This window comes from Cervus canadensis, chromosome 3 (genome assembly GCF_019320065.1).
Source record: "Cervus canadensis isolate Bull #8, Minnesota chromosome 3, ASM1932006v1, whole genome shotgun sequence".
Classification (NCBI taxonomy): domain Eukaryota; kingdom Metazoa; phylum Chordata; class Mammalia; order Artiodactyla; family Cervidae; genus Cervus; species Cervus canadensis.
In genome coordinates this window covers 111,912,647-111,937,675 of record NC_057388.1, presented here as the reverse complement: position 1 = coordinate 111,937,675, position 25,029 = coordinate 111,912,647, and the positions used below count along the sequence as shown (strand labels likewise).

Genomic DNA, 25,029 nt, shown 5'->3' with positions numbered 1-25,029 from the left:
GCATATTATTAATATTGCAAATATTGTACTTTATAAATACCAACTGAAATATCACTGTAAGGTAAAAATGAATGAACAATTGAGCTTTAAGTACTTCAGGCGGCGAAGGGCTCTCTCGGCTGGTCCGAAGGTAGTGAGTTATCTCAATTGATTGTTCACAGTCAGTTACAGATCGAACTCCTCGTTCTACTCTTCCCCCCTTCTCACTACTGCACTTGACTAGTCTTTTGCGGACTTGCCCCCCTTCTAGGTATTAAATAATTAATTAAATTAAATAAATAATTCTTGATTTTAATTAAAAAAATTGGAGGTCAACACTATCTTATAATTGAGACAATAGCTGGTAATGCAATGTTTAAAAAAAAACAGTTCTTTCCCTCCAGAAGCCAAAAAATGAATTTGAGGAAAACCATCACAGAAGCTTCCCCACCCCTCAGGGGAGCTCCCCACCCCCACTCAAATAGTTATGGGAAAGATAGTATATATTCTAAGAGGTCACAGAAAGAAAATGGGGGCAATGGGTGGGGATGAACGAGGATTTTATTTTTCCCACTTTTTCATGGTGTGGGGTTTTTATTTAATTTCTACATTCTTTAAATCATTTGCAAAAAAGGGGAAAAGTCTTTGAAGATATGTAAGGATTTTAAAATGCTTTGAATATCAATAGGATGAATGATTAATATTTGATAATACAAAATCGACAAAATTAGGAGACATTTCACAGTTGACAATCATATTAAGTTTTGAAGACAGAGATGTGAACATTCTCAAAGAGAAAATATTTTGGAAAAAGAAAACCCAAGTCCAAGGGTCTGGGAATAGAGAAGAAAGTGGGAGAAGGGCAGAGTACATTGTAGGACTCCCGGGTGGGACTTTGGAGCCACTTTCTCATCCTCGTTCTGTCCTTACTTTCTCGCATAACCTTAAGAAAATCATTAAGCCGCCTCTTCCATCTGACATGGGGTGGGGGCGGGGTTACAAAACAGTACCTTCCTACTTCTTAGCTAGATGTAAATGTAAATTCCTAACAGCATCAGAAGTGAGACACAGTACTGCGTAGCTGTCACAAGTGTGTATATAATGAAGGAAACTGTTTGGTTTGTCCTTACAAGTGCAAGCAATCCAAGGTACCTTGAGGATTTCCTTGATGCTTCCACAAATACCATCTTGTTTAGTCGACCGGGTAGAGAGGTAAGGCAGTGTTAGGAGTACCACCGTCAGGAAGCTTGAGGGTGTTCTAAGTCCTGTGCCCTTTCTTGTTCACCTGACTGCTTCCCTGAAAGGGACATACACTCAGGAGTGAACCACCTTAATTACAGTGAAACTAGGCAGCATATTAAAAAGCAGTGACATCACTTTGCCTACCAAGGTCCATATAGTCAAAGCTATGGTTTTTCCAGTAGTCATGTATGGATGTGAGAGTTGGACTATAAAGAAAGCTGAGCGCCGAAGAATTGATGATTTTGAACTGTAGTGTTGGAGAAGACTCTTGAGAGTCCCTTGGACTGCAAGGTGATTCAACCAGTCCATCCTAAAGGAAATCAGTCCTAAATATTCATTGGAAGGACTGATGCTGAAGCTGAAACTCCAATACTTCGGCCACTTGATGTGAAGAACTGACTCATTAGCAAAGATCTGCAACGGAGGATGCTGAAAAGGGAGGTCCTCTGGTCTCTGGATTGTTCAGGCATGAAGGATGGAGGACAGGAGGTTTATTGTATTGGCTTAAACCCGGGGTCCGTTAAGTTTTGCTTTTCCAACTAAAAGTAAAGATTTGAGTATGGGGCTGGGGAGCAAACCGAAAAAAAACCCCACAACCCTTCTCTTCTCAAATACAAGCTTCTGCAAATTAAGAATATTTTGGCTTCAACCGTGGTGTCTGCAATGATAGCAGGATTGGGGATACATTTTTACTAAGACTTGTAATCTGAGATTCAAACTTGAGAGGCGGCTTGTATGTATCTAGCAACCCTGTCTTCTTCCCACAAGTCTTACAAAAGAACTAACCTCAAACCCCTTTCTTTCTGGGCTTGTTACATCACTGTAGGCTGGCCTCATTGTTTAGTTGGCTATTCATTATTGGTTTGAAGTTCTTATCACCTGCTTAGGAATCTTCCGGAGGAGAAGGGGAAGACAGAGGATGAGATGGCTGGATGGCATCACCGACTCAGTGGACATGAGTTTGAGCAAGCTCCGGGAGTTGGTGAAGAAGGGAAGCCTCATGTGCTGCAGGCTCCTGAAGGCTGCACCTGCTGCGGTCCACTGGTCATCCTCGCTGGCAGGCAGTCATGCCTATGCATTTTCCCCTGTGTTTAAAAAAAAGTCAGGCAGGAGTTAGTACCTGACTGTCCTGGGGAGGGGTGGGGGGCGGGGAGGAAAAAAAAAAACAAAAAAAAAATTTTTTTTTAACACGAATTTCCCTTTAACCACACTCAGTAAAAGGCTAGTCAAGTGAAGCAGTGGGAGTGGAGAAGGAACAAAGAAATCTGTAACTGGCTGTGATCAATTAATTGTAAACACCACTGCACTCGGACCAGCCGAGGAACTCGTGCATACGGCTACTTATATAAGCCTCCAGCGCGCCATCTCCTCTAGACTTACGGTGATTATCTACAGAGGGGAGAGGTCGTTCCTGACTCCCTGTAACGTCTGCCTCGTATATCGACCCTGACTTTTAGAAAAGAAAACCATTAAGCAGATGAACTTTGTCAAGAAAAGAGCCTTTTCCTTTTCGGTGGAATTGCAGGAGCTGCGGGCGGCCCTGCTAGAGCATTGTGGGTGATCTGCATGCAAAATGAGGCGCGGGCCGGGGGCTCCCGGAATCCCTGAAGGTGGGTCCTGGCGGGTCTGTGAAGTGTGCGGAGCCCCCGGGTTTGTCTGAAGTCTCCGGGGGCCGGGGCGTGTGCGTGGGGGCGGCCGGGCGCCGGCGGGTTGGGCTTCCCGGGGCCCCACGCCCCGCATGTCGGGCTGGGACGCGGGGAGCTCGCCCGGGACGCGCGGGGGCGTCACCGTCCGGAGCTGGGCGTCCCGGGACGCGGAGCACAGCCGCCCGGGGCGCCCGAGCGCCTGCACGTGGCGGGGAGCTTCCTGCGAACTACGGCCCCGCCGTCTCCGCGGCCATCCCCTCCTGTCCTCCGCGAGCGCTTTTGTTTTTAGGAGAACCCGGGACGGTCAGCTCTCTTGGAGGGAGATCCCCGCCCCCTTGTTTACGCAGAAAGGGAAACAGTGACTTTGGTCCCTAACGGCTAAAATTAAAAATCTGTATGATTCAGTTCAGTTCAGTCGCTCAGTCGTGTCAGACTTTGCGACCCCCATGGGGCGCAGCTCGTCAGGCTTCCCTGTCCATCACAAACTCCAGGAGTTTACCCAAACTCATGTCCATTGAGTCGGTGATGCCATCCAACCATCTCATTCTCTGTCATCCCCTTCTCCTCCTGCCCTCAATCTTTACCAACATCAGGGTTTTTTCAAATTAATCAGCTCTTCGCATCAGGTGGCCAAAGTATTGGAGTTTCAGCTTAGCATCAGTCCTTCCAATGAACACCCAGGACTGATCTCCTTTAGGATGGACTGGCTGGATCTCCTCGCAGTCTCAAGAGTCTTCTCCATCACCACAGTTCAAAAGCATCAATTCTTCAGCGCTCAGCTTTCTTTACAGTCCAACTCTTATATCCATACATGACTACTGGAAAAACCATAGCCTTGACTAGACGGACCGTTGTTGGCAAAGTAATGTATGATTGATCTCTATGATTAGCAGTGAGGGTTCTTTTTTGTTTGTTTGTTTGTTTTTAAATGACTCCTGGAAGAAATGGGGTGGGTGATAACTGGAGCTAGGAAGTCACCTGGCTTTTCTCTGGCACAGCGGGTCCCGGAGTCGCGGACCTCCAGCCCCGCTCCGCCAGCCTCGCGGTCTTCTCCATGTGTAAGGCCATTTCCCCCGTGGCTTTGCGTGGACCGGGGTCCCCACGGCCAGAAGCGAACAGCGAGAGCTGGGCGTGCAGCGCGGCTTTGGGACAGATGGCTTTCAGGTTCCCTAAGGAGGACTGCAAGGAGCTCAAACCAGTCCATCCTAAAGGAAATCAATCCTGAATATTCATTGGAAGGACTGATGCTGAAGCTGAAACACCAATACTTTGGCCGCGTGATGCCATAGAGCCGACTCATTGGAAAAGACCCTGATGCTGGGAAAAACCGAAGGCAGGAGAAGGGGAAGACAGAGGATGAGGCGGTTGGATGGCATCACTGACTCAATGGACACGAGTTTGAGCAAACTCCAGGAGAAGGTGAAAGACAGCGAAGCCTGGTGTGCTGCAGTCTTGGAGTCACAAAGAGTTGGCCACGACTGAGCTACTGAACAACAACAACCAATTTACCCTTTATTATCACCCAAAGTCCATAGTTTGCATTAGGGTTCACTCTTGGTGTAGTATATTTTATGGGTTGGGGTAAATGTTTAATGATATGTGTCAGTCATTATAATATCATCCAGAGTAGGTTCACTGCCCTAAAAATCCTCTGTGCTCCAGTATTCATCCCTCTCTCCAGCCTAATTCCTGGCAACCGGTGATCCTTTTGCTGTCTCCATCGTTTTGCCTCTCCAGAATGACATATAGTTGGAATTACACAGCATACAGCCTTTCACATTGGCCTTTTCCACCTAGTAATATGCCTTTAAATTTCTTCCGTGGCTTTTCATGGCTTGATAGCTCATTTCTTTTTGTTGTTGTTGTTCAGTTGCTCAGTCGTGTCCGACTCTTGGCGACCCCATGGACTGCAGCACACCAGGCCTCCCTGTCCATCACCAACTCCTGGAGTTTACTCAAACTCATGTCCATTGAGTCGGTGGTGCCATCCAACCATCTCATCCTCTGTCATCCCCATCTCCTCCTGCCTTCAATCTTTCCCAGCATCAGGGTCTTTTCCAGTGGATTGGCTCTTCTTTAAGTGCTGACTAATATTTCGCTGTTTGAATATTCAACAGTTTATTTATCTACTTATCTAGAAAGGAACATTTCCCAAGTTTTGGCCATTGTGAATAAAGCTGCTATAAACATCTGTATGCAGGTTTTGGGGTGTACGTGTTTTCAGCTTCTTTGGGTAAATACCAAGGAACATGGTGTTGGATCATATAGTTAGAGTATGTTTATTTTTTGTAAGAAGTTGCTAAACTCTTCCAAAGTTGATGTACCATTTTGCCTTCCCACCAGCAACAAAGGAGAATTCCCGTTGCTCACATTCTTACCAGCACTTGATGTTGTCAGTGTTTTGGCTTTGGGCCATTCTCACAGGTGTGTAGTAGTGTCTTATTGCTTTAATGTGAATTCTCTAACAATGTATGATGTTGAATATCTTTTCATATGCTCCTTTGCCATGTGGAAATCTCCTTTGGTGACATTTTATTTATTCAAGTCTTTTGCCCATTTAAAAATTGAATTGTTTTCTTTCTCATTGTTGGACTTTAAGAGTTCTTTGTAAACTCTGAATAGCAGTCCTTTATCAGATAAATGTCTTTTGAAAAGCATTTTCACAAATGCTTTTTCTGCATTTATTGATATGAGCATGTGACTTTTCTTCTTTAGCCCAAGGATATGTTATTTGATCTCCAAATATTGAATCATCCTCACATACCTAGTATAAATCTCACTTGGACAGGGTGTATAATTATTATTATTTTTTCATTTATTTTTATTATTTGGAGGCTAATTACTTTACAGTATTGTAGTGGTTTTTGCCATACATTGACATGAATCAGCCATGGATTTACATGTGGTCCCCATCATATAATTATTTTTAAACATTGTTGGGTTCAGTTTGCTGGTATTTTGTTGAGGAATCTTGTATCTGTGTTCATAAGAGATGTTGGTTTGTTGTTTTCTTGTGACGTCTTTGTCTGGTTTTGGTATTAGGGCAATGCTGGTCTCTTCTCCTATATTCTGGAAGAGATTATAGAGAATTGGCATGATATCTTCCTTAAGTGTTTAGTAGAGCTCACCAGTGAACCCATTTCTGCCTGGAGCTTTCTGTCTTGAAAGGTTACTAATTATTAATTCAATTTCTTTAACACGATATAGGCTTATTCAGATCGTCTACTTCTTGTATAAGTTTTGGCCGATTGTGTCTTTGAAGGAATTGGTCCATTTCATCTAGGTTTTCAGATGGTAGACATAGAGTTGTTTACAATATTACTTTAAAAATATTTATTAATTTGGCTGCACAGGCTGTTTGTTGTGGCGTGTCCCAACTAGGTGGTCAAACCTAGGCCCCCTGAACTGGGACAGTCTTAACCACTGGACCACCAGGAAAGTTCCGACAATAGTCCTTTTAATGTCCATGGGCTCTGTAGTGATGTCCGTTGTTTCATTTTGATAAAGTACTTTATATATTCTCTCTTTTTTTCCCCCTTAATCAGCCTGGCTAAGCCTTATTGATTTTATTGATGTTTTCAAAGGACCAGCTTTTGGTTTTGTTGATATTCTCTATTGCTTTCCTATCTTCAGTTTCAGTGATTTCTGCTTTAATATTTATTGTTTCTTTCTTTTTGCTTACTTTGGATTTGACTTACTGTTCTTTTTTTAGTTTACTGAAGTGGATATTTAGTTGATTGATTTTAGGTCTTTCTTCTTTTCTAATATATGCATTCAGTGCTATAAATTTCCCTCTAATCACTGCTTCTCTGCATATCATCTTTTTAAGTTTTTTTTTTTTTTTTTGGCTTCACCACATTGCATGTGGGATCTTAGTTCCCTGACCAGGTGTGTTGCAGAAAGCTTTCACTTTCATCTCAGGTTCAAAGGATTTATTAACAAAATAAGTCACTTGTTATATATACAAATAAATAATACCAATATTTTTTAGAGAATTAATTAGCTTACTTTCAATATACTAACATTAAAAGAAAAAAGAAGTAGAAACAGCAGAGGATACATAACCTAACTGGAATTTGACCAACATCCAGGCTTAAACAGCACTGGGAAGTCCTCTGTCACAGCACATTTGGAGTCCCAGTTGGAAAAAGGTGCCAGGCAGCACATCTGCTCTGTGAGTGAGACTTCAGAAATTGCAGTTCGGGGTTCCTGCTCATAATCCCAGGATGCAAACTGGTATCGTCATCAGTCTGGGAGCAAATGGCAGCTCTGGTTTCATATTAATGCAGTTTGTTGTGTCTTGTAAAACATGGAATGTTGTTAAGCCTGGGGCATTAAAAGACGCTTGTTCCTTGGAAGAAAAGCTATTACTAACCTAGACAGCATATTAAAAAGTAGAGACATCACTTTGCCAACAAAGGTCCATATAGTCAAAATTATGGCTTTTCCAGTAGTCATGTAGAGATGTGAGAGTTGGACCATAAATACGGCTGAGCACTGCCAAAGAATTGATGCTTTTGAATTGTGGTGTTTGGAGAAGACTCTAGAGAGTCCCTTGGACAGAAAGGAAATCAAACCAGTCAATCCTAAAGGAAATCAACCCTGAATATTCATTGGAAGGACTGAAGCTGAAGCTTCAATACTTTGGCCACTTGATGAGAAGAGCCGACTCATTGGGAAAGACCCTAATGCTGGGAAGGACTGAAGTCAGGAGGAGAAGGGGCAACAGAGGATGAGACGGTTGGATGGCATCACCGACTCGATAGACATGAGTTTGAGCAAGCTCTGGGAGTTGATGATGGACAGGGAGGCCTGGTGTGCTGCAGTTCATGTGGTCTCAGAGTCGGACACAACTGAGCAACTGAACAAACAAACAAAATGGTTGGCCAGACCCCCTCCAGGGGCTCAAGAATCTCAAGATTTCTCCTCCATCTTATTTAAGGAGCTGTAAGTCTTGCACTCAGAGCAGGCAGTCACTCCCAGTCAGGGCGGTGTCCAGGAAGGTTAGAAGCAAGGTCGGAGGCCTGCTCTGCTCTGTCTTTGCAGCCTAAACAAGACTACCTGTTTAATTTCCCTCAAGCCAGGGACTGAACCTGAGTCCCCTGCATTGGAAGCACCAAATCCCTAATGCTGGAACAGGACGGAAGTCCCAGCATCTCATGTATTTTAGTATATGTGCTGCCGAAGCGAGCACAATCTCACATATTTTAATATTGTGTTTTCATTTAGTTCAAATATGTAAAATTTCTCTTGAGAGTTCTTCTTTGACCCATGCTTTATTTATAAGTGTGCTGTTTAATCTCTAAGTAGTCTGGGATTTTCCAGCCAGCATTCTGTTACTGATTCCTAGCTTAATTCTGTTGTGGTCTGAGAGCAGCCCTTCTATGATTTCTATTCTTTGAAATTCATTAAGGTGTACTTTATAACCCAGGATGTGGTCAATCTGGGTGAATGTCTCCTGTGAGCTTGCGAAGAATATTAATTCACTCTCTGAATGAAGTAGCCAATGGATGTCAGTCAGTGATTTATTTGTAATAAAGTGAGTCCTGGGGAATCAGAAGAATTCGGTCTGACAGATGCTTGGGCTGAGTCTGCATGTATTGGTTGACTGTATGCCTGAGAGTTCTCCAAATGAACTCCCGTATAGCACATAATATGTGTTAAAGAAAATATTTTAAATGTGCTAATTCCAGGGACTTTCCTGGTGGCTCAGGGGTCAAGAATCTGCCTGCTAATGAAGAAGACATGGGTTCCATCCCTGGTCCGGGAAGATTGCACAAGCTGCAGAGCAACTAAGCCCCTTCGCCACAACTGTTGCGCCTGTGCTCTGGAGCCCAGGAACCACAACTGCTGAGCCCACGTGCAGCAAGGACTGAAACTCTCGTACCTAGAGCCCAGGCCCCGCAACAAGAGCAGCCACCCCAGTGGGAAGCCTGCAAACTGCAACCGGAGAGTAGTCCCCGCTCGCAGCAGCTAGAGAAAAGCCTGTGCCAGCAATGAAGACCCATCACAACCAAAACAAATAAATAAAAATAACATTTAAAAATGTGCTCATTCCACACCTGTAGGTTATCTTATTAAATTCAAGAATAACTGCCAGCAGTGTTTTAAAACTTGAGTCAACAACAGATTTCGGGAGAGAAGCATTTTGTGGCTGGCATTGTTTACAATTGCCAGTGCATGGTGCTCAGAAGAAGCAGGCCACCTTCTTGTTGGTTCTCTGATTGTTTTTAGGTCCCCCCAGACAGCGCCCTGAAGCCTGAGCCTGGTGGGTGGCGGGCCCACCACCCCAGCACATTGCCCTCCTGGGGCTTCTCTCCTGGGAGTCCCAGGTCCTGGGCAGAGTTGTTTCTTGGGTCTTTTTCAGTCTGCATGTTGGGTCTCAATGATTCTGCTCACAGCCACCTGGTCCCGGACGAGATGATGAGGCCCCTTCCTTCCTCTGGTGTCTGCCCCTGCGGCCCTTTATCTTGTTCCCTTTCTGATGTCCAATCCAAGCATTTCCCTAAAAACTGCAAAGTCCTTCATTTCTCTACATCTCAGGTTGATCAACTATTTTTAATCATGTCTCCCTGCTTCCTCTTAGCCACATCCCTTTTCTTACTGGCTCTTTCAGTCTTCTCACCACTTTTGCATAAATCAGACAGGGTGAGGTTAAAGGTCTTCCTAAAACTCCTTAGGACAAGGGCAAGAGCAGCAGTTGGTGCACTAGAAGGAGATGGGATGACCGCTTGAGCTCTAGCGCCATCTGTTGGAAATAAAAAGCTTTGGCTCTCAGGTGGAAAGTCTACAGGAGTCAATTCAGCCAAGACAAGCTCTGGGCCCGCCTTGGTTGTGCCAACACCTGTCTCTCTCGGAGACTCTGGGAGAGTCATAGGAGACGGGCCCAGATCCCAGGAAGCTTCAGATGGAGAGTGGAAGACAGCTCCACGTGCATGGGGTCCACAAACAGTGTCAGGGTGAGGACATAGTGTCTGGGTAAGGTCAGGGGAGGTGGACAGAGGCAGAGAAACGTTTATCGGGGCATTTCTGAAGAAATTGCTCACACTCAGTCATGTCTGACTCTTTTCGACCCTTTGGACTGTACCTGCTAGGCTCCTCTGTCCTGGGATTTTCCAGGCAAGAGTACTAGAGTGGGTTGCCATTTCCTACTCCAGGGGATCTTCCCCACCCAGGAATCGAACCCTCATCTCCTCTGTCTCCTGCATTAGCAGGTGGATTCTTTACCCCTGCACTACCTGAGAAGCCCTATAATATGTTCTACTTACTTAAATATATAAATATATTTATGAATATATTGTACGTAATATATAATAATTAGAATCGAATATATTCTAGTAAGAAGAAAGATGTAATTACTTTAATCATACACATAAGCCCACCTTAGTGCCTCAAGGAGAGAATAATCATTTATTCCAAAAGTGCATTGTACATATTCCTGTCCAATAGGAGGAAATCACTAATTACAGCGTGAAACTCATCTTTCTATGAGTTCATTTAAAAAATTCAAATATCGTAATTAGAACATTGCCCAGGGATCCAATTTAAGCTTAATGATACTTGCTAGCAGACTCTGATGTTTTAACCGAGGTGATAATTACGCGATAGACGATTGATGTGGTGATTAGCTGCTGCATGTGTCACAGCTGATAGCATTAAAACAACCAAACAAATCCTCGGCAGCAACTCACAGCCTCCTCACCCAGGTCACAGAAACTGGCCGTGATCTTGCTTCCTGAGGGTATTTCTTCAAAGGGCAATGCAGACTGGCGGCAAGATGCAAGAGCCAGCTGCGCAGAGGAAGGGAGAAGCAGCACTGCAGAGGTGTCTGCAGCGGCAAACGGAGGGGACTGTGTGTGGTGGGGGTGCTGTGTGTGCAGACGTGGGTTGTTGTCACCAAGGGAAGGCAGGCTGCCACAGGGATACAGGGATTAAAATGTAAACGGCACTTAAAACCCGTTGGGGACCAAGGGGGAAGGGAGCAGATGGGATGAACTGAGAGACTGGGATTGGCACATAGATGCTGCTGATATGACACGCCATGTGTGCGTGCTCAGTCGTGTTCGACTGCTTGCAGCCCCATGGACTGTAGCCCACCAGGCTCCTCTGTCCATGGGATTCTCCAGGCAAGAATACTGGAGTGGGTTGCCACTTCCTCCTTCAGGGGAGTCTTCCTGACCCAGGGATCGAACCTGAGTCTCTTGCATCTGCTGCATTGGCAGGCAGATTCTTTACCACTGGGAAGCCCACACACTATTGATACTCTGCATGAAATAGATGACTAACGAGATCCTACTGTGTAGCACAGGGAAGTCTACTCCTCGCTCTGTGGCGACCTGAATGGGAAGGAAATCCAAAAGAAGACGAGATCTATGTGTATGTGAATAGCCGATTCACTTTCCCGTGCAGCAGAAACTAATATAACATGGTAAAGCAACTATAAACTCCAATAAAAAATTAAAAGAATAAAAACCCCACAAAAACGTGCCCACTCGACATTCCATCAAAGGGAACCATGAATGTGTGCTCAGTCATTTTTGACTCTCTGCAACTCCATGGACTGTAGCCCACCACGCTCCTGTGTCCATGGGATGTTCCAGGCAAGAAGACTGGAGTGGGTAGCTATTTCTTCCTCCAGCAGATCTTCCTGACCCAGGCATTGAGCCTCTGTCTCCTGCATGGGCAGGCAGGTTCTTGACCAGTAAGCCACCTGGTCGGGAGTGTGGAAAGGGAAAGAATAAAAGAAAGAGAAACTCGACAAAGCCAAGCTCCGCCAAGTGTTCAGGGTTGAATCAACAGTGAGAAGTCACAGGGACAGTAGGTGACATGTGATGACGGCACATCACTTCTGAGGTCTTTCCCATGAAACTCGTAGCCCTGATCTAATCATGAGTAAAACATCAGAGAAACCCCAATGAAGGGATGTTCTGCAAAATATTTACTCAGCAGTCCTCAAATCTGTCAAGGTCATCAAAAACAGGGACACGCTGAGAAACTGTTAGAACCAAGGGGAGCCTCAGGGGACATGATGACTACATGCAGTGGGGCGTCCTGGAGGGGATTCTGGGCTAGAAAAATGATGTTGGGGAAACTGAATAATGCAGGAGCTTTGATGTTGTTGTTGTTCGGTCGCTAAGTCGTGTCTGACTCTTTGTGACCCCATGGACTGCAACACGCCGGGCTTCCCTGTCCTTCACCATCTCCTGGAGCCTGCTCAAACTCATGTCCATTGAGTCGGTGATGCCATCCAACCATCTCATCTTCTGTTGTCCCCTTCTCCTCCTGCCCTCATTCTTTCCCAGCGTCAGGGTCTTTTCTAATGAATCGGCTCTTGGCATCAGGTGGCCAAAGTACTGGAGCTTCAGCTTCAGGATCAGTTTTTCCAGCAAATATTCAGGGTTGATTTCCTTTAGGACTGACTGGTTTGATCTCCTTGCTGTTCAAGGGACTCTCAAGAGTCTTCTTCAACACCATAGTTTGAAAGCATCAGTTCTCCACCACACAGCCTTCTTTATGGTCCAACTCTCACATCCATACATGACCACTGGAAAAACCATAGCTTTGACTAGACGGACCTTTGCTGGCAAAGTGATGTCTCTGCTTTTTAATAGGCTGTCAGGTTTGTTATAGTTTTCCTTCCAAGGAGCAAGTGTCTTTTAATTTCATGACTGCAGTCACTGTCTGCAGTGGTTTTGAAGCCCAAGAAAAATCTGTCACTGCTTCCACTTTTTCCCCTTCTACTTGTCATGAAGTAGATGGTGTGATGAACCAGATGGCATCTTAGTTTTTTGAATGTTGAGCTTCAGGCCAGATTTTTCACTCTCCTCTTTCACCCTCATCAAGAGGCTCTTTAGTTCCTCTTCTCTTTCTGCCATTAGAGTGGTATCATCTGCATATCTAAGATTGTTGATATTTCTCTCAGCAATCATGATTCCGGTTTGTGATTCATCCAGCCTAGAATTTCACATGATGTACTTGGATATAAGCTAAATAAACAGGATGACAATATATGGCCTTGTTGTACTTCTTTTCCAATTTTGAACCAGTCAGTTGTTCTATGTCTGGTGCTAGCGGTTGCTTCTTGAGCCACATACAGGTTTCTCAGGAGACAGATAAGGTGGTCTGGTATTCCCATCTCTTTAAGAATATTCCACAGTTTGTTGTGATCTATGCAGTCAAAGACTTTAGCATAGTCAATGAAGCGGATTGACAGTATAGAGCTTCTCCATCTTTGGCTGCAAAGAACATAATCAATTTGACTTTGTTATTGACCATCTGGCAATGTCCATGTGTAGAGTTGTCTCATGGGTTGTTGGAAAAGAGTGTTTGCTATGACCAGTACTTTCCCTTGGCAAAACGCTGTTAGCCTTTGCCCTGCTTCATATTGTACTCCAAGGCCAAATTTGCCTGTTACTCCAGGTATTGCTTGACTTCCTACTTTTGCATTGTGATTCCCTATGATGAAAAGGACATCTATTTTGGTGTTAGTTCTAGAAGCTCTTGTAGGTCTTCATAGAATTCATCAGCTTCAGCTGCTTTGGTATTACTGGTTGGGGCATAGACTTGGATTACTGTGATATTGAATGGTTTGCCTTGGAAATGAATCGAGGTCATTCTGTCATTTTTGAGATTGTACCCAAGTACTGTATTTTGGACTCTTTCGTTGACTATGAGGGCTACATCACTTCTTTTAAGGGATCCTTGCCCACAGTAATAGATATAATGGTTATCTGAATTAAACTCATTATCTTGAGCTATGCAAGCCCCTTTGCCATGACAACGATGTGATCCATGAAGGGGTAGGAACTTTAGCCAGTAAGAATGTAGGAGCTTTAGTTAACAAGAACATATCAATATTGGTTCACTAATTGTGACACGTGTAGCCTACCAATGTCATATGTTAATAATAGGGGCCCTAGGTGTGGGGTTTATGGAAATTCTCTGTACTGTCTTCACAATGGTCTGTAAGTCTCAAACTGTTCTATAAAGTTTGTCTTTATATTAATATTTAAAAAAAAACAGGCCCACTCAAGGTTGACCACTGTTTAGCTACTTTGGTGTAAAATGATTTGTGAGTGGATATCACAGAATTCATCCTCTTGCAGTTAAGAAACCAAGGCAGGGGACATATGTATACCTATGGCTGATTCACGTTGATGTTTGGCAGAAACCAACAAAATTATGTAAAGCAATTATCCTTCAATTAAAAAAATTAATTTAAAAAAAAAAAGAAAGAAACCAAAGCACTTTGAATAAGAGATTCACTGAGTTTCAACCAGAGCCAAGACTATAAAGCTTGCTGTCTGTGGAGTTCTGGCCATGAAGCTAGTTTTTCTCTAAAAGCCAGCTGTTCGCCCTGCTGGGGACATTGACATTAATTTCCCATCTTTCAATTGTACTCTTGAGTTATGGATATTGGTGGTACCTTGGGGGTAACAGTGAGGTGTCTTCTAAACTCTTAGAAGGAGGGAAATTAGAAAAAAAAATTCCCCTGTTAGAAATTAACCTACCAATGAGCATAAACTAAGGAACTATCTTGTACCATTGCTATATTTAAAATGGATAACCAACAAGGACCTACTATATAGCACAGGGAACTTTGCTCAATGTTATATGGCTGCCTGGATGGGTGGGGAGTTTGAGGGAGAATGGATATATGTATATGTATGGCTGAGTCGCTTTGCTATATCCTGAAACTATCACAACATTGTTAATTGGCTATACTCCAATATAAAATAATTTTTTTTTTAAAAAGGAACTTTCTTATGTTGTAGTTTAGTCGCTCAGTCATATCCCACTCTTTACAGCCCCATAGACTGTAGCCCACTCTGTCCATGGGATTCTCCAGGCAAGAATACTGGAGTTGCCATTTCCTTCTCCAGGGGGATCTTCCTGACCCAGGGATTGAACCCGAGTCTCCTGCACTGGCAGGCGGATTCTTTACCACTGAGCCACCAGGGAAGCCCAACTGTCTTATAATACGATGGGAAAGTCTGAGTGTCAGCTTGGGGCAGCAGAACCGGGCTGTGGTTATAATGAGCTGAATGGAATCTTGCGCGTCTATCCTCTTCCTTGTTTGGGGAAAGACTGCGTTGGAGCCAGACGGTGGCCGCGAGTGAACGGCGCATGTCCAAGAGCTGGCCAGCAGAGGGCGCCCGGCCACCAGCCCTCCCTATTGGTCATTCCGCAACTTCCCCTTGCTTTGCCCCTGGTTCCCCCTTTTGGGTTGAAAGGTGTCTCCCGAAACATGTTAAAGTCCCAAGCCCGGCATCTGTGACTGTGAGCTGATTTGCGAATAGGGTCATTGCAGATGCCATTAGTCAAGTAAAGATGAGGTCGTATAGAAGTCGGGTTGGCCCGTAATCCCATATGACTGATGTCTTGATAAGAAGGGGGGCAAATGACTTGTGAAGACCAGACTCACGTGGTGACAGGCAGAGACAGTAGAGGTGCAGCTGCAGGCAGGGAAGCCAAGGTCAGCTGGGCATCCGGGCACCTGATGCCGGGCAGCAGCGAGCCAGGACCCTCCTCTCGGGAGTCAATGCGAACCCAGCCCTGCTGACCTCTTCTGAACCTCCAGCCTCCAGAGCTTTGAGATGGTCACTTTCTGTTGTTTTAGCCACCCCCCCTCCCCCCAGTGAGGCTCTTTGATGGCATTCTCAGGAGACCGGTGGACTCAGCACGCAGGGTATCCTTTTGGTGTTGCTGTGATACGTGCGGGCATTCTGATCCAAGAGATGGATGGAGTTCCTGCAGCTGATGGAATTCTGCACCGACGAGCCTGGCTTTCTCCAACCCGCCCCCCCCCCGCGCCCCGCCCCCCCCGCGCCCCGCCCCCCCGTCCTCTGTCCAGGGTCCTACTTCCTCGTCTTGATAAATCCAGCGGCTGTCTCAATTCTCGCCCTCCTTAACCCAACCCCACCGTGGTGGCGTCTTTAGCTGGGACTCCCTGCTCATCCTAACTCTGCGCTGGGCAGTGTTTCCTTCTCCATTCTTTCCTCCTCCAGTCCTTTGAGTATTTCCATCTGTCTCTCTCTGGACAAATCTCTTCACGTTGGCGGCTTCAGCCCTGTCCACCTATGAGATCTGGTGTTCCCACACAGACATCTCACTCTAACCTCAACCTTTCCGGTTCCAATCTCATAGTCCTGACCATCTCCAGAACTGTCTCCCTCATCCAACTTCCCTATTTTCAGCCAAGGAATGACACTTTCTGTCTGCCCCTGGCTTGAGCCTTGAGCGTCCGTGTTCCCCACACCCTGTCAATCCCTCGCAGTGTCTGAATTGTTCTTCAAAAGGTGTGTCCTTTATTCCTCATTGCTGATCTTGTTCAGCTGATTCTCTCTCATTAAGTTATGGCAGCAGATCCTTTCTGATCACTGTGACTTGTTCATTCATCTCCTACCCTCACCCTGAGTCTGTCTTGACACTCCTGCCTTTTCAAAATCTTTTATTAAAGTGAAGTAAAATTGGTTTCCAATGTTGTGTTAATTTTTGCTGTAGAGCGAAGTGATTCAGCTGTCCATATATACGCATTCTTTTTAAAATATTCTTTTCCATTTTGGTATAGCATTGGAATCTATATTCAGTATCCTGTGAATATGGAATTCTGTACCTACGAGCTTGGCTTTCTCCAAATCCCTGTCCTCTCTCCGGAGTCACTACTTCCTCGTCTTGATAAATCCGGTGGCGTCTCAATTCTCCATTTCCTTAACCCAACCCCACTGTGGTGGCACCTTTAGCTGGGACTCTCCCCTCATCCAGCCTGGCTCTAGGTGGCTATCCAGACTTTGGGTGAGGGAGACTGCTCTGGAGATGGTCAGGATGATGAGATTGGGCCTGGAAAGCTTGAGGTTAGAGTGAGATGTCCATGTGGGAACACCAGATCTCATAGGTGGGCAAGGCTGAAGCCACCAGTGTGAAGAGATTTCTCCAGGGAGAGACAGATTGAAATACCCAATATCCACAGGATATTGAATATAGTTTCTCATGCTATACCGTAGGATCTTATTATTTTATCCATTCTCTACAGAATGGCTGACACCTGCTAAACCCAACCTCCCTCTCCATCCTTCCCCCAACCCCCTCCCCCTTGGCAACCATAGTCTGTTCTCTGTGTCTGTGAGTCCGTTTCTCTTTTGTAGATAGGTTTATTTGTGTCATATTTTAGGTTCCACAGACAAGTGATAACATATAGTATTTGTCTTTCTCTTTCTGACTTACTGTGCTCAGTATGATAATCTCTAGTTGCATCTGTGTCATTGCAAATGGCATCATTTCATTCTTTTTTATGGCTGAGTAATATTCCATTGTATATATGTACCACATCTTTATTCATTCATCTGTTGATGGACATTTAGTTTGTTCCCATGACTTGGCTGTTGTGAATGGTGCTGCTGTGAACACAGGGGTGCATGTATCTTTTTTAATTAGAGTTTTGTCTGACTGTATGCCCAGGAATGAGATCGCTGGATCATGTGGTAATTTTATTTTTAGTTTTCTGGGGAACCTCCATACTGTTTTTCTTCATGGCTATAGCAACTTACATTCCTACCAACAGTGTAGGAAGGATTCCTTTTCTCCACATCCTCTCTTTTGCTGCCTTTTCTAATCTTATTCCTTTAGCGCCATTTTTACCAGATAACACCTCAGTCAGAAATTAACAGTGCTCCCTGAATGCCGTAAATTTATGCTCTTCTGTCAGATTTTAAGGTTCTCCAGAATCTGGACCCGTTCTACCTTTCGCATATTTATAATGGATTTTTAAAAATTTTTATTTATTTGATTTTGCTGGATCTTAATTGCAGTAGGTGTGCTCTTCAATCTTCACTATGGCATGCAGGGTCTTTAGCTGAAGCATGCCAACTCTTAATAGTGGCACGTGGGACCTAGTTCCCTGACCCAGGATCCAACCCAGGCCCCTTGCATTGGGAGTGTGGAGTCTCAACCACTGGGCCACCAGAGAAGTCCATTTAATGGGTTTTTAATGCACAGTTTATGATGATACTACCAAAAATGAACCCAGACAGCCAACTCTCACTGATCAGCTTTGGAGAACGCTTGGGAGCCAACCCGTAATTTTCACAACCATAATAGAGGAAAAGACTCAAACATTTACCCTGCTTTTGTTCAACACACTGCACCTCAGAGTAACCTCCTAGTTGCTGAACGAAAGTTCCTCTTTGTAGAGACATGCCAACTCACAGATGAGAAGGGAAGATAGAATTAAAGCCTCACCGTTGTGCGACCCTGATGAATTAATGGGTTTGGGCAACAATTAACAATAGCTGTTAATACCGACATCATGTGCTTCTTTATAGACAGTTACAGTACCTGCCCCCCAGTCCCACTTGAATCTGCTCAAGACTCCAGATCTCATTATCCATTACAGCAGACACAGAACAAAGGAACATTGTAAAACCACACCCCTGGGCAGCAACCTGGGAAAGCCAGCCTGGGCAAACTCTGCAGTCAAATGACCCAGTTTCCTCAACAAGTAAATTGCATAAGACAGAGAAAGAGGAGACGCCTACAGATTAAAACAGAATTAAGAGGCAGAAGGTAGATTAGTGGTTGCTGGGTGGGAGGGGAAAAGGGGAGTGTTTGCTGATGGATGTGGATGAAGAAAATGTTCTGGTGTTTGATGGTGGTGATGGTTGCATAACTTTGTGACTATATGAAAATGAACTCAATTGTTTACTTTAGGAAGTTGAATCTGACATTTTTTTTTTTTACAGAGAATTAAGAAACATGCTAACCAATTACAGTGTATGGATCTTACTTGGATCTACATTCAAAATACAAGCTGGACAAAAATTATGAGATGGCCAGGGAAATACCAAGGCTGTTGGATGACATTAAGGAACTGTTGTTAACTTTTTGTTTCTTTTATTCGCTAAGGTGTGTCTGACTCTTTTGCGATCCCATGGACTGTAGCCTGCCACAGGCTTCTCTGTCTGTGGGATTCTCCAGGCAAGAATACTGGAATGGGTTGCCATTTCCTTCTCCAGGGGAAGTTCCCGACCCGGGGATCGAACCCATGTCTCTTACATTGCAGGCAGATTGTTTACCACTGAGCCACCAGGGAAACCCATGTGAAATAGGTAGGGCATATTATCATGGTTATGTTTTTCAAGAGAGTGATTTTCCTTTGTAATTTTATGTTGACATGTTTGCAGTTGAAGAAAATATGATGTTTGTGATTTGCTTCAAAATAATCTGAGGAGGAAGTGGATGAGACAGGACTGGGTGAACTCCTGGGATGGATGAATGGATGAAACGGGGTTGGTCTGCTGTGGGGCGGGGCTAGGGGCTGGTATCTGCTGCACAACATCCACCAGATGTTCTTCAGGCTACTGTCTCAGGATCTTTTTACAAGGGATGGTGATGACCATGATGGGTCTGCTCCCAGCTCCTAGGGAGGTGCCCTCTGTCCCACAGCTGGGGACTGAGAAGAATTGGCTGTCATGCTCAGAATCCACACAGACTTCTTTCCAAAGCATCACTCACCCGTAGCAAGGAGATACTGCTATGACGTTGTGGGCTCCTCCAGAGGAACCCAGCTTTCTGGAGCCACCTCTGTCTCTTCCCTGTGCAACCTCTGCTGTTGGCTCCTTGGTGCATCGGGGAGCAAACAATTGCATCCTGTAGAAGCTAAGAAGGAAAGGGAAACACACTGCTTCTGAGAGAAGGCTGATGATCGCTTCACTGAGAAGTGTCCTGCAGAGCTTCCATGGAGCAGGAGAGCTGAAAACTAAAGCACAGACATGCTTTCTGAGTGGCTTTTATTCTGGAGATGAAGTGCAGTGAGGATTGTGGGTGAAGATGAGAGCGTGGATGCAGGACTTTTGAGTGAACCCTTCTGGGGACAAGCGCAGCTCACAGCGCAAACAGGGGCCCCTGACTGAGGCTCCAGGCTGAAAGGAAACAGTGCCGAGGCCTGTCCCCCACTTTCAGAAGGCGGGAGGAACTGGCGAAGGTGCTTCTGTGGGCTGCTGATGAGAGTGGGGTCAGGGGAGGGCTTTGTGCGCACACATCTGGTCTCAGGAGCCAGTGTCTTCGGCAGCATCAGTTTCTGTCAATTTCCCTTCTGACCTTTCCTCACCGGCCCCCCAAAGCCCATTATTCACCAACACCTGCTCCACTCCCAGAGGGGCCCTAAGCCTCCTTCACCTACCTATGAGGAATAAACTGGCTTTGAGACCGAGGCTGGAAAATTTTGCGTATTACCCTCAGTAATTTTAAATCAATGTTAATCACTTCGTTGTTCATTCATTCCCCAAACACTTGCTATGGACCTGTGATGTGGCGGTTGGGTGCTGGGACTGCACGGATGAAAGAACTTGGGAAACCCTCCCTGTCTAGTTGGCGAGCCAGAAATGGGGATGGAGAAGGAGCGTATGAGGCAATAGGTAGCTGGATGAAGATAGCGCAGGGGATTCTGCCCAGAGGGGAAGGCAGGGTGTTTTTTGCCAGAGACAGTGGTTGGCGGGTTCAGGGATGGGGCAGGGGAGTCAGAGAGGTGGGCCCTAGAAGGATAGTCTCTCCAAGGGATCAATTTCCATCCTGTCCCTGGAGAGCCAGACATTTGATACCCAGATGAACACAATTATTAGTCCTCAGCGGACCCTGGAGACGAGAAGCAGCTCGGGTGTTATTATCACACTTCATCACAGGTCCCTGAGGTGTGCACACTGCTCTTGCTATGCTGGTCTCGGGAACTCTCATCCTACGTACATGCACACACAAGCGCGCACACACACATGTGTGCACACGCACACACACACACACTCAGGAGCAGAGGCCATGATCCAGGCAACTAAGGAAACACTATTCAGATACAAGAGGCAAAGAATTTGCGGAGCGATGGAGTGCTGCCTCAATTATCCAAGTATTTGCTTTAATTCTTTGTTTCCTGTCACTTTGTCCTTCAGTTGAGATCATGTTGGGTTTGGACCAGGTCGTCTAAAGGGTTGTTTCTGGAGACTCAAGCTGTTTCTATTCCAGCGACTCAACCACCAACCATTGCCCTTCCCTCCACTGTGGAAAAAAGAAAAAGATGTATGTACTGTTCCCTCCATTATCAGGAGTTTTGGGAAGTGATAACATCCCTGTTATTTTCTTTGCTTTGCTCCAGTGGCCAACCTCATTCTTTAGAAAGGAAAGATTATGCTGGTTTTATGATTTTAAAAAATGATCATCACTATTTTGAACTAAAGCAAATGTAATAGAGGGCTTCCCTGGCTCTAGGGTTAAGAATCCGCCTACAATGCAGGAGATAAAGGTTCAATCCCTAGGTTGGGAAGATCCCCTGGAGAAGGAAACGGCAACCCACTCCAGTATTCTTGCCTGGAGAATCCCATGGACAGAGGAGCCTGGCGGGCTACAGTCCATGGGGTCTCAAAGAGTCGGACACAACTTATTAACTAAACAATAATAACCACCACAAAATATAATACCACAGGGTCCAGGAAAGACTTGTGGATTTCTCATTTTGCCCTTCACCTTAGCTCTCATCCCTAAATCCTACCTAGAGATGCTTACAGACATAGATCATTGACAAGAGTTTGCAGCTCAAACAACAGGTAACCATGACGGCAAGGAGAGCCTTGGTCCTCTGAGCAAATGATCAGGCCAGACTGTACTGGGTCCCTTGAAAAACTGTTCCCCACTTCTGAGCAAAAAAGAGCCCTGGACACACTGCCAGGAAGGTTTAACCCTTGGCAGTAACACTGTACTGACACCATCTCCAAGGGCTATTACATGAGAGGTGTGCCCCAATCCCAAAGCTGTAGGAAATTGCCATTCAGGCTAAGTGCAAGTGAAAGGATCACACCTGCAAAAGAGCATTTCTGGTTTAAAAAATATTATACACTTGTTATGAAACTTAGAAAAAGAATGGTATTGTTCCTAGTTGTTATAAGTGCACTTATTTAAGCATGTTTTTCCTCCAAAGTGAATATTTTGCAAAGTTTTGTTTTTTTTTTTTAAGTTGGATACAAACTCAAATAGTAAAAAGCCAGTCAAATTTAGCAGTGGGGGGTTGTATACCAACTTTAGTGACACTAACGTTAATAAGTTCTGGTAACCCACTACCATCGGACCAGCCGAGGGAACCACTTTCACTTTCATTATATAAATCCCTTAAGTAGCTACACCAAATAACTTAGGTTGAGTTGTTTTCATAATTTTCAAAAAGTTGTAATGTTATGTGAGCTATACAGCAGAGTGTTACAAAAAGCAACACATCGCCTTATTATTTTTCCTGAATTTTAAACAGCTTAACACGAACTGATATTCAAAATGAATATCGTTGCATGATGGGAAATAGACAAATGACCAGATGGAAGCTTCTTGTCCTTCACAAATATTTTATGACATCCAGGGATCACAGGAAAAAAATTAATGAACATACTTGTGCCAAATATTTAGAAAAAAAAAATTAATGTCAGCCAAATGAGCTTTGGTTTTTTTTTTTTTAAGCTTGTCTTTCTGCCTACGATCTGTAAATGCCTTCCGGACTCAGGCAGCAGCAGATGGCAGTAATACACAGAAAATTCACTTTCCATCCACCTTCTGTGTTGAGTTTGGACTAGAGAACTTCTCAGGCAAGAATACATTGTGCTGTCACACTTGTTATAACCTAGATTTTTCTTCTTTTCTTAATAATCCCAGATAGTTATAATAAGTCAAATAATTATGTCAAGTATACTATGGTCATATTATATGGTCATATCCTTCACCTTTAAGGAAGACTGCTGCTGTGATGTGAAAGTTGCCATGAAATGGTGAAAATAGTCTTTTGGCAATGATTTAATTGTTGGGATCAAACCCCATTCAATAATTAGATATAAGCACCCTCACTAAAATCCAGGTAAGAAATTCCACATTCACCAGAAGGAAAGAAATGAAAAGAGTTCAAGAATGATCACTAGGTCTTAGTTCTTATCTTTGCCTGTCAACTTTTAATTTTAATTGTCCCTACTTTAAAGTAGTAAATGTTGACATGAACTGAAGGTTTCAAGGATGGAGGAAAATGTGTGTTGAAGATTATGATTAATGTGAGTACCAAGAAAGGCCCACTTTGTAAGGCATGACCTTTGCTGCTTGAGCAGTATTGAGCTGCGCTGGGCTTAGTCAATAACAGAAAGATTTTTGTTTTTACAAATCGGAAGAAGAATTATGATAGTTCCTGGGGACCAGGCGCTGAGAGAAGTGAAGGGCTGAGCCTTCTGGAGATGACGTAGAGCCTTCTGTCTTTTTATTTCATATTGAAGTACAGCCAATTAATAGTGTAGTGAGAGTTTCAGGTGAATGGCAAAGGGGCGCGACCGTGCACACACATGTATCCACTCTCCCCCAAACTCCCCTCCCACCCAGGCTGCCACATAACATTGAGCAGAGCTCCTTGTGCTATCCTGTAGGTCCTTGCTGGTCATCTGTTTTAAATAGCACAGTGTGTGCATGACCTTCCCGAAGTCTCTAACTATCCCTTCCCCTCGGCAAGCGTAACTTCATTTTCTAAGTCTGTGAGTGCCTTTCTGCTTTGTAATAAGTTCATCTGTATCACTTCTCTTTAGATCCCACGTATAAAGGATATCTTAACGATATTTCTCCTTCTCTGTCTGACTTCACTCAGTATGACACTCTCTGGGTCCATCCATGTTGCTACAAATGGCATTATCTCATTCTCTTTAATGGTTGGGTATTCTCCATTGTATATATGTAGCACATCTTCTTTATTCAATCCTCTGTTGATGGACATCCAGGTTGTTGCCATGTCTTGGCTGCTGTAAATAGGGCTGCAATGAACACTGGGGGGCGTGAATCCTTTCAGGCCATGTTTTTCTCCAGCTATATGCCCAGGAGTGGGATTGCAGTGTCATATGGTAGCTCTGTTTTTAGTTTTTTAGGGAATCTTCATACTATATTCTCCACAGTGGCTGTGCCAATTTGCATTCCCACCAACAATGTAGGAGGGTTTCCATCTCTCCACACGCTCTCCAGCATTTGTTGTATGTGGATTTTTTGATGATGACTATTCTGACCATCTACCCTCATCCTTATCTTCTCTCAGGCAGTTATTAGGGACCACTTGCCAAAGTAGGCTGGCTGGGATTTCCCGGAAGGCTGACCAGTCCAAGATGACTTCTATCTCTCCCACATTTGAAAGATTCTCCAGTTCATGTGGACGGAGGGCCTTTCTGGCCTCAGACCTCTCTTAGCAAAATGTAAGCATTCAACTCCTGTTTAACAGGCCAGCCTGAATGCATGCATTTGTCTGAATTCCTTCTCTAATCCAAGTAAAACTAGATCGAAATAATTTAAAAAGGGGTGGGGGAAGAGAAAGAAAGAAGACGCGCTTCACCCCTTCTTCCTGCCTGGAATGGGGATTGGTACCTGGAGTGGGAAAAAAACATCCTGAAACCTTGAGTACAGACACCCTCCCTTAGGATGGCATGAGATGAAGAGAAACGGTCTTGCAGTATTGATCACACGGTGGGGGCATTGCTCCAGCCCTGGACACTGGCTAGCTCCACACTTCTTGTGATCTGAGGACAGTTAGTCTGCATTGAGTTCAGACCACTGTGATCTGGCTTTCCCGTTACATGCAGCTCAACATATTCCTAACTGGGAGAAAGAGGGTGCCTGAGGCATGGGGCACATATCCCCACGTGAGGATATGAATTGTAGGTAGACTTGTATGAATTGTACACAGACTTAAATAACACTGACCCTCCAGTGGGGCTTCCCAGGTGGCACTACTGGTAACGAATCCGCTTGCCAATGCAAGAGATGTAGAGATGAGGGTTCGATCCCCGGATCGGGAAGATCCCCTGGGAAAGGAAATGGCAACCCACTCCAGTGTTCTTGCCTGGAAAATCCCAGAGAGAAGCCTGGTGGGCTACAGTCCATGGGGTCGCCAAGAGTCAGACACGACTGAGCACACGTACACACCTATGATGAGAATGTTATATCTTTCCAACTTTCTTTCAATCTTTCTGATTACATCAAGGAGGAAAAATCTTAATTTGATATGTCACTAACCCCTCCCATTTGCTCAGCTTCTTTTTTAAGTGAAGGGGAAGTACCTCTTGCTGTAACAGTATCTCACTAGAATTTTAACAATGTTATTTTGTTTCCAAAGTATTCCTATTTATGG

At 44.6% G+C, this 25,029-nt stretch overlaps 1 long non-coding RNA gene across 1 annotated transcript; it reads right to left on the bottom strand.

Moving 5' to 3' along the window:
• Positions 1-2,117: 2,117 nt before the first annotated feature.
• Positions 2,118-24,812, bottom strand: LOC122438830. Its single transcript, XR_006268659.1, has 3 exons — positions 24,776-24,812; positions 9,712-9,715; positions 2,118-2,226 (listed from the first exon to the last, which is right to left on the bottom strand). It is a non-coding gene; the product is annotated as an uncharacterized LOC122438830 (long non-coding RNA).
• Between the last annotated feature and the right edge of the window lie 217 nt (positions 24,813-25,029).